This window comes from Neophocaena asiaeorientalis, unplaced genomic scaffold, assembly GCF_003031525.2.
Source record: "Neophocaena asiaeorientalis asiaeorientalis breed wild unplaced genomic scaffold, Neophocaena_asiaeorientalis_V1.1 scaffold45, whole genome shotgun sequence".
Lineage (NCBI taxonomy): Eukaryota > Metazoa > Chordata > Mammalia > Artiodactyla > Phocoenidae > Neophocaena > Neophocaena asiaeorientalis.
In genome coordinates this window covers 412,732-427,746 of record NW_020174642.1, presented here as the reverse complement: position 1 = coordinate 427,746, position 15,015 = coordinate 412,732, and the positions used below count along the sequence as shown (strand labels likewise).

General features: G+C 44.2%; 1 protein-coding gene across 2 annotated transcripts in view; it reads left to right on the top strand.

The window, feature by feature from the left end:
• Positions 1-1,626: 1,626 nt before the first annotated feature.
• TIAM1 (TIAM Rac1 associated GEF 1) overlaps positions 1,627-15,015 on the top strand; it is a 206,116-nt gene continuing 192,727 nt past the window's right edge. For both annotated transcript variants that reach the window (XM_024758201.1, XM_024758200.1), the window contains exon 1: positions 1,627-1,717. The gene's annotated coding sequence lies outside the window, so the exon portion shown is untranslated. The remainder of the gene's footprint in view (positions 1,718-15,015) is intronic.

Below are 15,015 nucleotides of genomic sequence, written 5' to 3'. Positions count from 1 at the left end.
AGTTTTGAACGGATCATGGTTTTTACCATTTTGACGTTTATCATGATTATCTTGAAGGTTCCCTTTTCTGAGTATTGCTCCCAGCCTATCATAACTCCGGCAGGCACTTGAGCAAATAGGACTTCTTTCATGATGAATGCTGTGTTTCTATTTCTGTAGGCTGTTTGTTTGAAAAAAAAGCCCCTTGCAATGCGGGTCAGTCTCCTTGGCTTTTGACACAGCTATTAATTAACCTTGTAAAACCATAATGCTGTATTAATCTATCAGTTTCGGCCATGAATGCTTCAACTCTTTCAGATACGGCCCCTTGCTCGTCATTCCAGATATCCTATTGTCTTCTACTGTGATTTCTTTCATTCTCTTGAACCAGCCACCTGAGGCTTGATTTAATGTGTAGTCTTTTTAAGTTTTACTTAATTTAATTTCTGTTTGGGAAATAAAAGCAAGCCCAGGTGAAAGATACTCATTGGATTGCTTTTGGGTGAACTTTGTTGGCATGTGTCCTTTAGAGTTTTTAGAAACTGATATAAAAATTGCTCATGGGAAATCAAATTTATAGCAGTTAGATTTCAAAGAGGAGGAAAACGGGGATGCATTTCAGGGAGGTGTTGACAGATGGCTTCAACAAGATTGGTAATTTTAATTTTTTATGTTGCATGGTTCATTATATTATTTTCAAATATATTTCTGTATATCTGAAATATTTTGTAATAAGCTTTAAAGGAGAGATAGCCAGCTGAAAGGTGTTTTTAAAAAATAAATTTATTAATTTTATTTTATTTATTTATTGTTTCTGGCTGCATTGGGTCATCGTTGCTGCATGCAGGCTTTCTCTACTTGCGGTGAGCGGGGGCTACCCTTCTTTGAGGTGCGCAGCCTTCTCATTGTGGTCGCTTCTCTTGTTGTGGAGCACGGGATCTAGGCATGTGAGCTTCAGAAGTTGTGGCACGTGGGCTCAGTAGTTGTGGCTCTTGGGCTCAGTAGTTGTGGTGTGTGGGCTCTAGACCGCAGGCTCAGTAGTTGTGGCGCACCGGCTTAGTTGCTCCGCGGCATGTGGGATCTTCCCGGACCAGGGCGCGAACCTGTGTCCCCTTCACTGGCAGGTGGATTCTCAACCACTGCGCCACCAGGGAAGCCCTGAAAGGTGTTTTTTTGTTTGTTTGTTTTCCTTTTTCCCCCTGTCCTCCACTATTTTAAACTAGATGTTCAGGAATTAGGTCTCCACTTGCTGAAGCGCCCACATTCCTGCCGGGGAAGAGGGGGTGCTGAGCAGTTATTGAAGATTTATAGCCTCTTAAATCCGGTAAGGGGCACTGCTTTCTTGCCATGTGCTATCGAAAAATAATTTGAAAAGAACTTAGGCTTTCTGCAGGGCGACCAGGTTCATCTGTAAAATGGTTAAAACCTGTTAGGAATTAATTTCCCCTAAGGATGGGAGGAGCTGAGCGCAGGGAAGATTGCGGCGTTGCCAGCTCCAAAAGGGAGAATTAAACTGGAGGAGGCGGAGAGCAGGGAGGTGACGGTGGGCGGGGAGGAGCCACAAACCCTCTCCAACACACCCAAGTGACCAGATTCATCATAGCACGAAACTTCACAAGTTACGCCCACTCCCACTGCCAGAAGCCGGGGGAAAGCTGCTGCTTCCTCATTTGTGTTACTGGAAGTTTGAGAGATGGGAAGCAAGACGCGAGAAGCATGTGCGCCTTGCTGAGCAGTGGTGAGCTTGAATTTAAAAACCCTTTCTTTTCACCGGCAAATTTCTTTGTATTGGGTGGTGTGGGCCAGCCTCGGAGGGTGGCTCTGGGCTAGGGGAGGCGGGATGAGAGCCCCGGGTTCTGCAGCTGCCGCGCGGGGACCTGTGCGCCCCGAGCCCCACTCCCGGGGCCGGTGAGCCGCGACTCCACGCTGCCCTGGGGCTGCCCAGCGACGCCACCCATGTAAGTTTTAGCTTCAGGGAAAAGGGGTTCGGGCTTCGAAAGCGCTTCACTTGCCTTCTGTAACCAGGGACCGCGCACAGAATCCGGGATTGGGAAGGAGGCTGTGGGATCATGTTACCCACCAAAGATGCGCCCTGTCCCCAAAGGTCCTGCTGCGCGTTCAGTAATTACAGCTCAGTGTCTTTGAAAATGAACCCCGTGAAAGTCTTGGGATTTAAGTGACAAAAACTTCCAAAGTAATACCTGAAGCTGTGGCACCCAGCAGGCTCCTGGATGGGAGTTCTGGAGTGAGGCATCCATCGGAAGTCTCGGCTTCTCGTTAATTTTGTGTCCGATTTAAGTGAGTTCAGCTCAAGGCTTCCTGGCTCTTGAGGTGTTATATGTTTATGTGGATCTTTTTTTTTTTTGAAAAATGTTAGTTTTTCTGTGGCAGCTGGTTTATCTTTAGATTGATTGCCTAAGTCAATTTCAGTTGGGAAGGGGAGAGGAAGTTTGGGTGGAGTGTGGTACTGGGGTTGGGATGATTGCAGGAGACACTTCCTATGTCTCAACAAACGATGAACTTGGCCAAATGCAAACATTCTTTAGGTTTTATTTTGAGGCCCTCAGGAGCTTTCATTTGACACGTGTGGTGTTTACTCACTGCAGAGGGAGTTAGGTGGAGGCTTTAGGGTTAACTGTTATCTGTGTCATCTATTTCATATCTGATCAGCAGGTCAGTACAGAGCAGCGTGAGGGGTGTGTGTGTGTGTGTGTGTGTGTGTGTGTGTGTGTTTGGTAAGCTAATGCTTTGTAAGAATTTTTAGAGAATTGTCTTAGGGCCAGAAAAGAAAGTTAATAAATGTGTGGATCTCACTATATTTGTAGAAAACCAAATTGTATTTTACAAATGTTTCTCTCAGTTCTGGGGTGAGTGTGATTAGGGGGATGTTAGTAGCTGATTCTGTAATTCTTCTAATACCAGAACGGAAGAACCTGGCTTTCCCAGCCCACCTTCCACTTGAACTTCGGGGCTCGGGGACAGGTTGCTGTGGCCACAGTTTTACAAAGTTTGCTTTCATCCTCCAGCTTCCCTGAAGTTTATGATACCGAAGTAAAATGAAATTACTTTTCAAGCACTCTAGACATGTCCCAGGGAGGAACAACAGGTTATATGGTCCAGGCTGGCACCGCTGCTGGAGCCCTGCTTTCTAGCTTGCTATGGGCTCAAAAAGAACACGCAGGTAGATCTAAACTTGCTGCCGCTTCCTCCTACCTCCCAAGGAACCTTTAGCAACTCACCCAACAGGAAAGACAACCAGACTGGATCTGGTGACAGTTCTGGTGAAACTGACTAATAGACCCTTGTTGGTGGAGTTTTATGGAACAGGAATCCTCCGCTGGGGAAAGGGGAATTTATTATTCATAAAGGTTTCTAGACACTGTCACGTGGGACTGCTGGGGAGCATCACACAGACATTTGAAATTCGGTTAATTCTACTCTATAACCTTGCAGGTGTTGTAACTTCTGTATCATTTTTTTTCTTACGGTTCCTTTACCTCTCCCATAAATAACCTGGTATGGCTCTGCCTATTTGAATTTTTTTAAAAAAATGTATTGCAGGTTCAATTTGTTCAATAGAAATAGGACCATTAAGACGATCTTGGTTTAGTAGCTAGTTTTGTTTTTTTAAATGGAAAATTTCCCATTTCATTTAAAAATTTATTGGTATAAAGTTACACATAATATCCTTTCATAATATTTTTAAAGACTATAGCATCTGTAGAAATGTTTCCTTTTTCATTTCTGGCATTGCTTATTTGTGCCTTTTCTCTTTTCTTCTTGATCAGCCTTGCTAAAGTGTCATCAGTTTTACCGGGTCTTTTGAAAGACCCAACTTTGGTTTTGTTTGTATTTTAAATGAAGCATAAACAAAGACTACTTCTTTTAAATTTACATGCATTTAAAAAATTCTGCCCTGTGGAACTCTGTCAAAAAAGATTTTAAGATCCTGTAAAACTGAGTAACTGAGTCTACTAGTTGTATCAAGACATTATGTATTTATCTTTATGTGTCTTTGACAAAATGTTTTTTAGTTTTATGAAAACATACCTTGTATTCTTGAGTATTACACACGTTGGATCAAGTTGTTGTAAGGTGGGTTTTGTATATTCACTGGGACACACCCTGCGAAATTGTTTTAGAAACATCTGACTAGAACTTCCACAAGGCTTACTGGTAATTTAGTGTGGATTGGAGGTGCTTTCCACCCGCTTAACAATACAGGTTAACTTTGCAAATTTGCTGTAATGACTGAGGAAGAATGTTTCATTTTGGTTCATATTTAATGCATGAGCCTTGGCATTTTGGTTTTCTCAGAAAATCTTTCTGAGTATGTGGCAGTATAAGAACAAGAACTTCGGAGTCAGAAGGAGCTGGGTTTGAATTCCTGCTCTGTCACTTTTAGCTGAGTGGCCCCGGGAAAATTACCTAACCTCTCTGAGCCTGCATTTCCCCTACTGTGAGATGGAAATAATGAAAACTGCTTTGGTGGTGGTGGGGGGGCTGCTGTGAGATTTCTATATGAGTTATCGTGTAAGGTACCTGTCTCGTGGTTTGGCACGAAGTAGACACTTATTAAATTGTAGTACACTGAGTATCTTCCTCTCCTACCCTTTTCCAATACTGTAGTTCTCTCAGTGCCTTCCTTCAAGGTTATTGCAACAGAATAAAACAATACCACTTCTATCATTTGTTTTTTCTTCATTATGGGGAGATGGAATTACCAGGGGCCCTTTGCACATTTTCAGTATTTTCATCTTATCCTAGTTGATGGGTGGTAAACTGGCTGTATATTTTTTCCCCTCCACTTTTAATCTTATCTTCCTGGGATCATTGTTATTTTTCCCTTCAGTTCATCTCACCTCCTTGAGGGTCTCACTTCTCTGTTCTTATTTCCTCCCTCCCTTCCTTTCTTCCTTCCTTCCTCCCTTTTTTTTTTTTCTGTCTTTAGGGTACAAATGAAATGGGTACAAAGCTCAAAACTTGGCAGAAACTGGTTTGTAGGTTAGTGGGGTTGCTTCTTTAAAGGCAAAGTTTGTTTAGTTACTCCAGAATTGAACTGGGAGACGTAGACGGGGCCGGTGATCACCACATCGAGTTTGCATTGCCGCTGCATTTTCCTAGAATATTTTTCCTGAGCTTGCAGTTCCTCTGTGCTTTGGGGGGAAGTGTGGATTGTTGGATGCTACGGCTGATCTCATAACCAAGAAGGGAAAGGAAGAACACGGGGCGGAGGAGGTTGGCTGGTTAATATTCCTGCACAAAGGATTGTAGTGTTATTGAAGTCACCAAACTAGCTGTTGGCTCCGTGGGGTTTCTCCACTGAAAAGATCCTGGGGAATATGCGGCATAATTAGTTAATATTTATTTAGGCATCCAGTATTGCAAAGTGCTGAACAGGGCACAGGAAGGGATTGTGAACTGGGAAAAGGCTTTATGGTGCGGTGCCAACATCATTTGCTGTTCTGCCCAAGGAGTGAGTCTTGGTTTACATTTTGTGGAGTGAATTGGCCTCTGCCATGGAGTTACTTTCCAAGACAGAAGATTGATTAACTAACTACCCTTGGTCTGTCCTGTCCGCTGTGACCCCGAGTACTGACTAACAGCACCGGAGCTGCTGTTTGTTTTAGCTGGTGTTTTTATGAGGATGGAGAACAAGAGAGCCCCTATAGTCTTCCTTAGCGTTTTACAGCACCGCTTCCGCAGTTGATTTTGATTCTCTTGCTTGAACACAAAGTATGAGCATGGTGTTCATTGGTAAAACTTTTGGGAGAGAGGTCATCACTTTTGGAAAGCTGTATTTTTTAATGGTTCGGGATGGATTTGTGAGATCTTGAACTAGATCATAGAGCCTCATGTGATACCTTGGAATCATACGCTTTAGTGTTTGAGAATTCTGACTTTCATAAATTATGAGATTTGGGTGGGCAAAAATAAGCATGGCCAAAGTGCTTTCTACAAAGCCTTTGTGGAATAAGGGTCTGGTAAATGCTTCTTTGACTATTAAAATATGAGTACTAAATACTGATTTATTTAGTGTCTACAACATATGAGGTACTTTTCCTGTATTATCTCATTGAGGTTTCAGAGGAGGAGCTTGCAACCCCTAGAGGAATATAAAAAATGAGCACAAAACCCATTCTTTACCTGTGTCTGCTCTTGTAGGTAGAACCACAGTGGACTGAGGCCCACCTTTCTAGACCCGAAGGCCGGGAGGAGGGGAGGAGGGTTGGTACCATGGGGTGTGATGCTCTGAATCCTGGCCTCTCACCTAGAATGTGTGAGCTGCCCCTGTGGATGGCGCGTCTGGAGATCTTGCGAAGCCTCTTCTGTTTGGGATGGAGTAAGTCGGGTATTTGCTGAAGGCTGGGACATGAAGAGTCAAGCTTTTAAAGACCTTCTTGTCTTATGATCCTGCCCAAATCCTCCTGTTCAGGACAATAGGAGGTTCCTTATTTGTGACTGTTGTTTTGGTGGGAAGAGGGGTTCTGACTCTACCCAGTCAGAATCTGAGGCTTTGAAATTGATTTCCTGGGAACCTTCTGATGCGGGGTCCCTTTCTTCTTGGGTCATTTGCATGGACAGGCCAGTCTTTCGGGCTTGATGAGGCCGGGGTAGGGGTGCACCCCAAGTCAGGGCCACCGTGAGCTGGGTGCCCCTTGTGACCCTTCACCCCTGTGCACTGATTCCTTACGCCTTGAGTCATGAGGAAGAAGACTTCCGTGGATTCTCAGATTCTATTACTTTAGAGACTTTCCAGGGTAACCTTCCTACCTTTGTTTTCCTGGCTTCTCCTTTGCCTGCCCTCATGACACCTCATGAAAAGGGGAACAAGGGATCCATTTGGACAGCAGCAGGGGAAGCTTGGTATCGGAACGGGCTTTTTCTGGGCTGTTGGACATGAGATCATGTTACTTTTAACAGAGAGGGTGAGCCTCCATCTAAACTTCATCTACCCTGGGAAGTGGGTGTGGTTACAGTGGAATATTTCACGTGGGCGTCACTGCTGTGCTCAGATGGGATGTCATCATTGCATGAGAGGCAAGGGGCTTCCCGCTGGAAGGATCCAATGGTAAAGGAGCACGATGTGCAGGCACTCGGAGAAAAGAAACCTGCGCCAGAGACCCCCTTTCCTACTTCCTGTGTGTGGCATGAGGCTCTTCTAGGGAAGTCCAGCAAAAAGGGACTCGTGCTCTTCAGTTCCTTCTGCCACGTGGGGACCGGGACGTGTGCCCTGAGCAACCCCCCTCTACTTCACTGGGAGAGAATGATTTAGACCAAAAGGGGCTTTATAACTACACAGAGTTGTACTTATTCTTTTCAAGTTTGCCTTCCTCCCAAGAACAAAGCCACTCAAGCCTTGTTAGTAGGTGCGTAATGCTGTATTACTTCACATGTATCAGATTTTGGTCCTGTGCTCGTTGATCCAGGATTTGAACAAAAGATGTGACTACCGTTCTGATGGAGACGGTGAATCACAGATGCTTCCTGAGGCAGGAGCCCTGCAATTAAAAAAAAAATTGTTTTTTTAAACTGTATTAAGAACCCAACATGCGATCTATCGTCTGATCAGATTTTTAAATGTACAATACAGTATTAGCAATAGGTACAGTATCTTACAGCGAGTCTCTAGAAACTACCCATCTGGTGTAACTGAAATTTAATACCTGTTGATTAGCACCTCCCCATTCCCCCTCCCTCCAGCCCCCTGGCAACCACCATTCTGTCCTTCGCTTTCATGAGTTTGACTATTTTAGATACCTCATCTAAGTGGAGTCACGCAACATTTGTCTTTCTGAGACTGGCTTATTTCACACAGCATTCTGTTCTTAGGGTTCATCTGTGCTGTCACATATGGCAGGATATCCTTCTTTTTGAAGGCTGAATAATATTCTGGAGTGTGCGTGCTCGTGTGCACCGCCTTTTTTCCCCCTCATTCCTCCATCGATGGACATTTAGGTGGTTTCCCCATTTTGACTCCTGTGAATAATGCTGCACTGAACAGTGCTGATGTCTTTCTGAGATCCTGCGTTTATTTCTTTTGGGTCAATACCCAGATGTGGGATTGCTGGATCATATGGTAGTTCTATTTTTAACTTTCTTCTGTGACGGCTGCAGCGCTTTTGCATTCTAATCCCTGTAGTCTGTAGTTTCCCACCAGCATCGCAGGCCTGCTTTGTGGGTCTTGGTGACCTGTTCTTCCTGTCTTACCTGTTCTCCTGGCCGCCTGAATCCAGACTGGCAGCTTTAGCCACGCCTTTCTCTGTCTGCACATGGCAGCCTGGAGACCTCTCGCTCTACTTTACATCCCATTGTATTGTCATAATTGGGTTATTGGCTTTTTTTTAAGGGGCAAAAATAATATAAAGGATAATACAATAATGATAAAAACGATTAACCCCTTGAGCACATGCCGTCTGTGCTCTGTCCCCATCCTTTCAGATCCATGTTATCTTTCGTGCATATAAGCTTCCCACATGTGCTTTCACCCCACCAGCCAGCACCCCCTTCTCTTTGTTGGCCAGCTGGCCTCACGGTTTGATTCCCCTTTGACTGGAATCCTTGTACCCCTGGGGCAGTCCTTAGCTAGGGCTGACCGTCAGGAGGGCACAGGTATTTCAGGACAGCTCTGAGGTTTCCCCTGTCCTGTCTCCAAAGAGCCCCTGTGGCTTCCTTTTCTTACTCTCCAAACTGGTTTTCTCTGGAAATGCTTCTAACAAGTAACTTAAACACGAGTTCTCATCTGTGGCTTAAGTAACTTGTTCCAAGTAACAGCATTAGAAGCGGGGGGTGGTGGTGGGGGGAGCTAGGGTTTGAACCCCGGTCGCCTGACTCCAGGGGCTGGGCTCTCAACCAGAGCGCTTCCGTGTGTCTCTCCAGGGCAGGACTACTCATCCTTTTCTGTGTCTCCCCAAGGCAGGACTACTCATTCTATTCTGTATATTTGCCTCATCGTGGATTATAAAGACTGCCATGGCGTATTTTGTAAATGCTTGCTTGATGAGTGGCCGAACGACCCGGCTGACCTTTGCACTGTCCCCAAACAGCCTTACTGAGTCCTGTCACTGGGCAGGTGTCCACTGGCTCTCCTCCTGGAGTGACTTTTCCCCAGCTGTCTTTCAGAGTCAGCACAAGCCCACCTCCTCCTTGCTGCCTTTCCAGCCTGTTGCAGCCCAGAGTTATTCTTTTCCCCTCGAACCAGTATTATTTGTCAGATGTTGCCTCTTCTATCTTCTCTCCTCCCAACCCGACTGTAAATCCTTGAGTGCTGCGATGGTGCCCAGAACCACACAGTAAGCGTTTGGTGATTTGATTCTTTGGGGATTAATTCTATTGGGGATTAATCAAAACCTGGTCCAAGCTGTCCAAAGAAATGCCACGGTTGTTTCCGGGTTCTATGAATGAAGGGAAATCATGAGGTCAAGGGAGAAAATTGAAAAAATGAAATAAGTGAGGCGGCAAATCTAAAAATTGTTAGACCATTTTTGGGTAAGCCCGTGTGCGCGGCTTCACGCTGCAGCTGTTCAAGCTGAATCACAGGGTGGATGGATCATCTCTTGGCTTCAAGCACGGTGGCTAGCCGTCTTCCCCCTGAGGGAATTTAAGCAGACCTATGTGATGAATAATGTAGATTCTCTTCCACTTCTTGGCATGTGGTTTGACAAACTTTATGCAAGTGGTAGGTGAAGGATGTCAAGTGTCTTTCTTTCCCCCCATTTGAAAAATGACCATGATGTCCCTTAGTAGAGTTTGTGTGTTGAATTTGAGCTGGTGGTCAGCCTCACCATCCACAGAGGCCTCTCCTCTTTGGCCAACTGGGTGTGCCCCCATCGTGAGGTCCTGGAAGGAGGGCTGCGCTAGAACTGAAGATGCAGAGGAGAAGAGACCACGTACACTGAGCACCTACTGTGTGCCTGGGATTCTGCTCAGTGCTGTCAACAGAGTCCGTGATGGAACCTCACCACCACCTTGGATGTACTGTCCTTCCCAAGTCCAGCTTATGGAACCCACATGACTTCACCAAACTCACACCGATGCGGTGCTCCTGGATTTGAACTGTGGTTTATCTGACTTTTATATCCATGACCACTCTCATGCATCTTGACCTGCCATTCTAGATATAGACAGAGGTGTTTTGGTGAGGATTTTAGAATTCTGAGACTCCTGGGTTTGTTTCTGATCTCTACCTTTTCTATCTTAGCCAATTCCTCTTAGCACTTCATCGTTCATGAATTTGGTAAAGTCGGTATTGCCCGAAGTACCATGTTTAGGTAGGACTTTTTGGGGGTGAGTTGTGTAATATTTGAAAAATATTACAAAATTACTGCAGAATTAGGGAGCTGATTTTATTTTTAGATGCGTACCCACAGGTGAAATGTATCAAGCCCGTTCCTTGCACACCCTCAGGAAAGTTAAATAGTTTCAGCCTTCTTTCTAAGAAGAAGGAACCTCTCCAGGCAGACTGAGGACTTTCTTGTCACTTACTCTGTAGCACATGCAGCCTGGGGTGTCCTTGCCTTGGGTATGATGCAGCAGGATGCCCAGGATTCTTCGGTCGTCCTGTCCCTCTCCTGCCCACATTGCATAAACATTGGCATGGCAGGGACAGATGGCCACTCCGGGGGCTCCTTTGATGTCACATTTGGTTGCCTGGGTAGGGGGTAGGGGTGGTTGCCGCCAGTCTCCGTGGGAGGAGAGGCTGACTGGGAAATACCCACTTGACAGTGGGTAAACAAAAGCTTAACTCGAGAGGAGCTGGGTGCCCTGATACGTGTGCGGGCTGGGCTGCAACGGAGTCAGGTTTACATAAGTGTGTTTAGCTTGGGAAGAAGCCAGTTAGCGCAAAGCACAGGCTTTTCCCTCTGCTCCTAAATGATGCTCCGTGGAGTTCTGTTTTATTTTGAGAATGTGAATGGACTGGGGTGGGGAAGAGAGAGATGGGACTGCAGATAATTACTTTCAGAGCTAGAAAAAAGAATTCATTCCAGAGGCCTGGGTTATCTTTGCTGGAGGTGCAGGCGAAAGTGTCTGAAATCCCAGGAGAGTTGAGATAGAGCGGTGGGGACCCTGTTATCAGTGGGCCCCTTTGCTGGTCCAACAGCATCAATCTGTATAATGGGGACCGAAGGCTTTGATGGAAATGGCAAGCGTGGTAATGAAGAACCCCCAGACAGGGTGGGCATGAGGCAACAGGATCACGCCTGGAAGAAAAATCAAGGGCTGACAGTCTGTGACAATCAAATAGTTTGTGGTTTTAGCTTTAGAAGGAACACTGGAGGTAATTGCAATTGCCTGCATGCAAACTCCACGCATGGAGTTCCATCCAAGTGGAAAAGGCAAAAGCCACGAGGGTTGATTGAAAGCTTTTCCTAGTCCAGCCTCTGGGTAATAACTGTTGCTATTTATTTCTCTAAAGCATTTACAAACCAAATTGAGATGATGTATTCAAGTTAACAGATTGACATCTAGTTACGAGGCTTCATACTGATTGGGAGGGGGGAGGGGGGTTAGTTTATTTATTCATTCATTCCATGAGTCACTCATTGGGTAGCTATGGGTATTGTCCTTGGAGGTGTCCTCGGGTGATTCAGTGAGGTGTGAGCACAGCTCACATGCCCTCAAGGAGCTTATAGTGTAGAAGGGGAGAAAAGATAATTCCATGGGAAAGTTAGTAGGGGGCCAAATAGGAGAGATATCATCTAGAATTTTGGTGCATTTGAGGGGTCAGGACATTTGTCGTTCAATGGTGAAATGATTGGGAAAATCATTAATAATAATATTATTACTATTTTCTCTTGTTTATTAAGTATTTGCTCTCTGGACTAGTCCATTTGCTCATGGACTAACACATTTAATCTTCCCCATGACCCAATGAACTATTATCATTCCAGCTTTACAGGTGAGGAAAGTGAGGCAGAGAGAGAGAGAGAGAGAGAGAGAGAGAGACAGAGAGAGAGAGAGAGAGAGACATAAGCGTGACACAGCTGTGCACAGTTAAGTCCAGGTAGACACGTGGGCAGTTTGCACGCCCAACTCCCCCAGGCCTCTGTGGTTCTTCCCAATTCTGATTTTCCTGTGTTGCTGGGACAGTCTGTACATCTTCAGTGTTTCTTTCTGTCTAAGAGTCAGCAGCAAACCACCAATATGGGCGCTTAGTTTCTGCTCCACTCTTTTCAGTATTTAGAGGAATCTAGTTTGTGTGGATGTCTGATGGGCCATTCAGTCATGAAAAGATCTAACCTACTGACTTTTTAGATCCTTGGAGAGTGATTTCAATTATCATATAAATAGCATGACTATGAACATGGGAGTTGTATTACTCAGTTCCTTGGTGGTGGTTCCATTGTCAGTGTCGATACTGCTAGAAATTATCTCCTGCTAGGGCACAGTGAGTTTTCTCTTTTGGCGAATGGTCATTTTTATTTTTTTAAAAAATGAGGTGAGGGAGGTAAATAAACTCAGTCATTTGTGTTGAAACAAAATGATTATCATTATTTGCTAGTGTTTATTCAGTAAAATATGAAAAGAACACTGGGCTACAATGTGAAGAGACATTGTGAAGACAAAGACAAAGTGAAGAGACCCAAGTTTTCTTGACTTGAGCTCTTCCTAAGCCTTGGACATTTGGTGAGCCAGTTGCTTGGGTTAGGAAATTATATCCTTGGGGTCCTTGTGACGTACAGAAGTTTCTCTCTATACGGTAAGCCTGTAATAGGGGTATTATGTATCAAGACTCAACTTTTAGCTTGATATTGCTGTGTTGTTTATTTAAACATGTTGTTTTAGACCCGGATGCTGCAGCTGGATTTTGTTTTTGGTGTTGTATTTAAAATATTTTGTTTTCTTTCTTTCTTTCTTTCTTTCTTTCTTTCTTTCCTTTCTTTCTTTCTTTCTTTCTTTCTTTCTTTCTTTCTTTCTTTCTTTTCTTTCTTTCTTTCTTTTCTTTCTTTCTTTCTTTCCTTCTTTCCTTCTTTCTTTTTTATTCCAGGAGTAGGGGGTTTCATATAGGATGGAAATGGAAACTAAAGAAGAGATTGGATCTGGAAGTAATTTTCAGCAGTGGAGAAATTAACCAAAATGGGGAAACACACCATTTTGCTGCTAGATAAAGGGAACATAGGAGTGTATACTTGCTTTCTCCGAGTAATCAGATACATTATACATGGATTACTTTTTAATTGGGACTTTATGGTTTAAAAGAAAGCAAAAAGCAGATCTGAATATTAAATATTTCCGTCTTTTCAAGAACACATCAAGTTGGCATTTAAACTCGGATTGCCTGCCTTTTATTTCTACAATTTGAAATCAGGTTGAAATCCTGCAAGTGGGGGCATTAGTTCAGGTGACCCCTGTCAGTTTATCCACCTGGCCTCCTCTCTGGTCTTTTTTTTAACTCACAAGTGGGAGTGGGTGTGAAAGCCCAGGAATACTTTGAATGTGGTAGATACAGGATGTGGGAAATTTGTCTGCAAAATGTCAGCCATGAGTAGACATTTTGTAAATGTCTACATTTACAAATATAAAATGGAAGGCCTTCTGAACTGCCTCGTGATTCGATCTGAGTTTTTAAAGCTGGTGTGGTACGGTCGAGGATTTCGGTCCTGAGTAGTATGGTTGTGTGGGAATTCATTTTGATTTTAGAAATTGAGAATGAATTTTGACTTCAGAAATCATTGAGAAGAGATTTCTACTGGTATTTCATGTCCTACACATTTGGGCTCTTGGATACCATCTTTGCTCACGTTTCCCCTGAGAGGTGCTGTGGCGGGTAGTCCTTTGAGCCGTGAGGGCCTTAGGGCCTGCAGTCTGTGTTTGGAGGTGGTAAGCTGCTCTTTTCTAAAGAGATGGATCTCTCTGACTTGAGACGCCCACCTTTCTCTGGTTTTTGTTTAATAGTTAGTATGTGGATGTTGACATAGTTGATTGAATGCATGCTTACTTTTCTAATTTGTTTCTATACCTGTGTCCAGGGACTTTTATGAATCTTTGTCTGGAAATTTGTCATAATCTTGGTTGAATACTTGGTGGAATGTTCAGATGCATTTACCAGTTAGCAGTTTTTAGCACCTACTGTGTGCCTTACTTAGTGAGAGGCTCATGGAATTCAGGCACGGATAGATATGTCAGGTATGGTAGATCCCGCAACAGAACTCAGGAGCTGGTGGTACCAGTTGGGGAAAATGGACTAAGTGTGACGGAATTGACAAGGAAGTCCCACAGAGAGACGTTATTAATAGGGACAAAAGAAAATATTCAAAACCTGTATGACGTTTCAGAGTTTATAATCCATTTGAAGTGCTTGAAAAAACCATAGTGTTGGAAATGAATTCATGTGTGTATAAATCTAAAACCAGACTTCTTTGACAAATTTAACTTCTCAAAAATATTCTTAGAAAGAGGGACTTTCTTCGAGAGTGTGAAGCCTATTTTGTCTTCAACTCACTAAGGTTGTGCTTTGCATTTCTCTCTCTCTCCCTAAGATGCTATTAAAAACGTACAAGCATCGACACAAAAACCCTGCACACGGATGTCTGTAGCAGCTTTATTCATAGTTGCTAGAACTTGGAAGCAACCAAGATGTCCTTCAGTAGGTGAATGGATAAATAAACTGTGGAACATCCAGACAATGGAATATTATTCAAGGCTAAAAACTATCTTTCAAGCCATGGAAAGACATGGAGGAAACTTAAATGCATGTTACCAAGTGAAAGAAGCTAATCTAAGAAAGTTACGTACCGCATGACTCCAACCATATGACGTGCTGGAAAAGGCAAAACTATGGGGGGTGGGGGCCAAGGATGAATAGGCAGAACACAGGATTTTTTCTTTTTAATCTAATTAATTAATTTATTTATGGCTGCGTTGGGTCTTCCGTTGCTGCGCGTGGGCTTTCTCTAGTTGCGGCAAGTGGGGGCTACTGTTTGTTGCGGTGCGTGGGCTCATTGCGGTGGCTCCTCTGGTTGTGGAGCGCGGGCTCAGTAGTTGTGGCACAGGGGCTCAGTAGTTGTGGCTCATGGGCTCTAGAGTGCAAGTTCT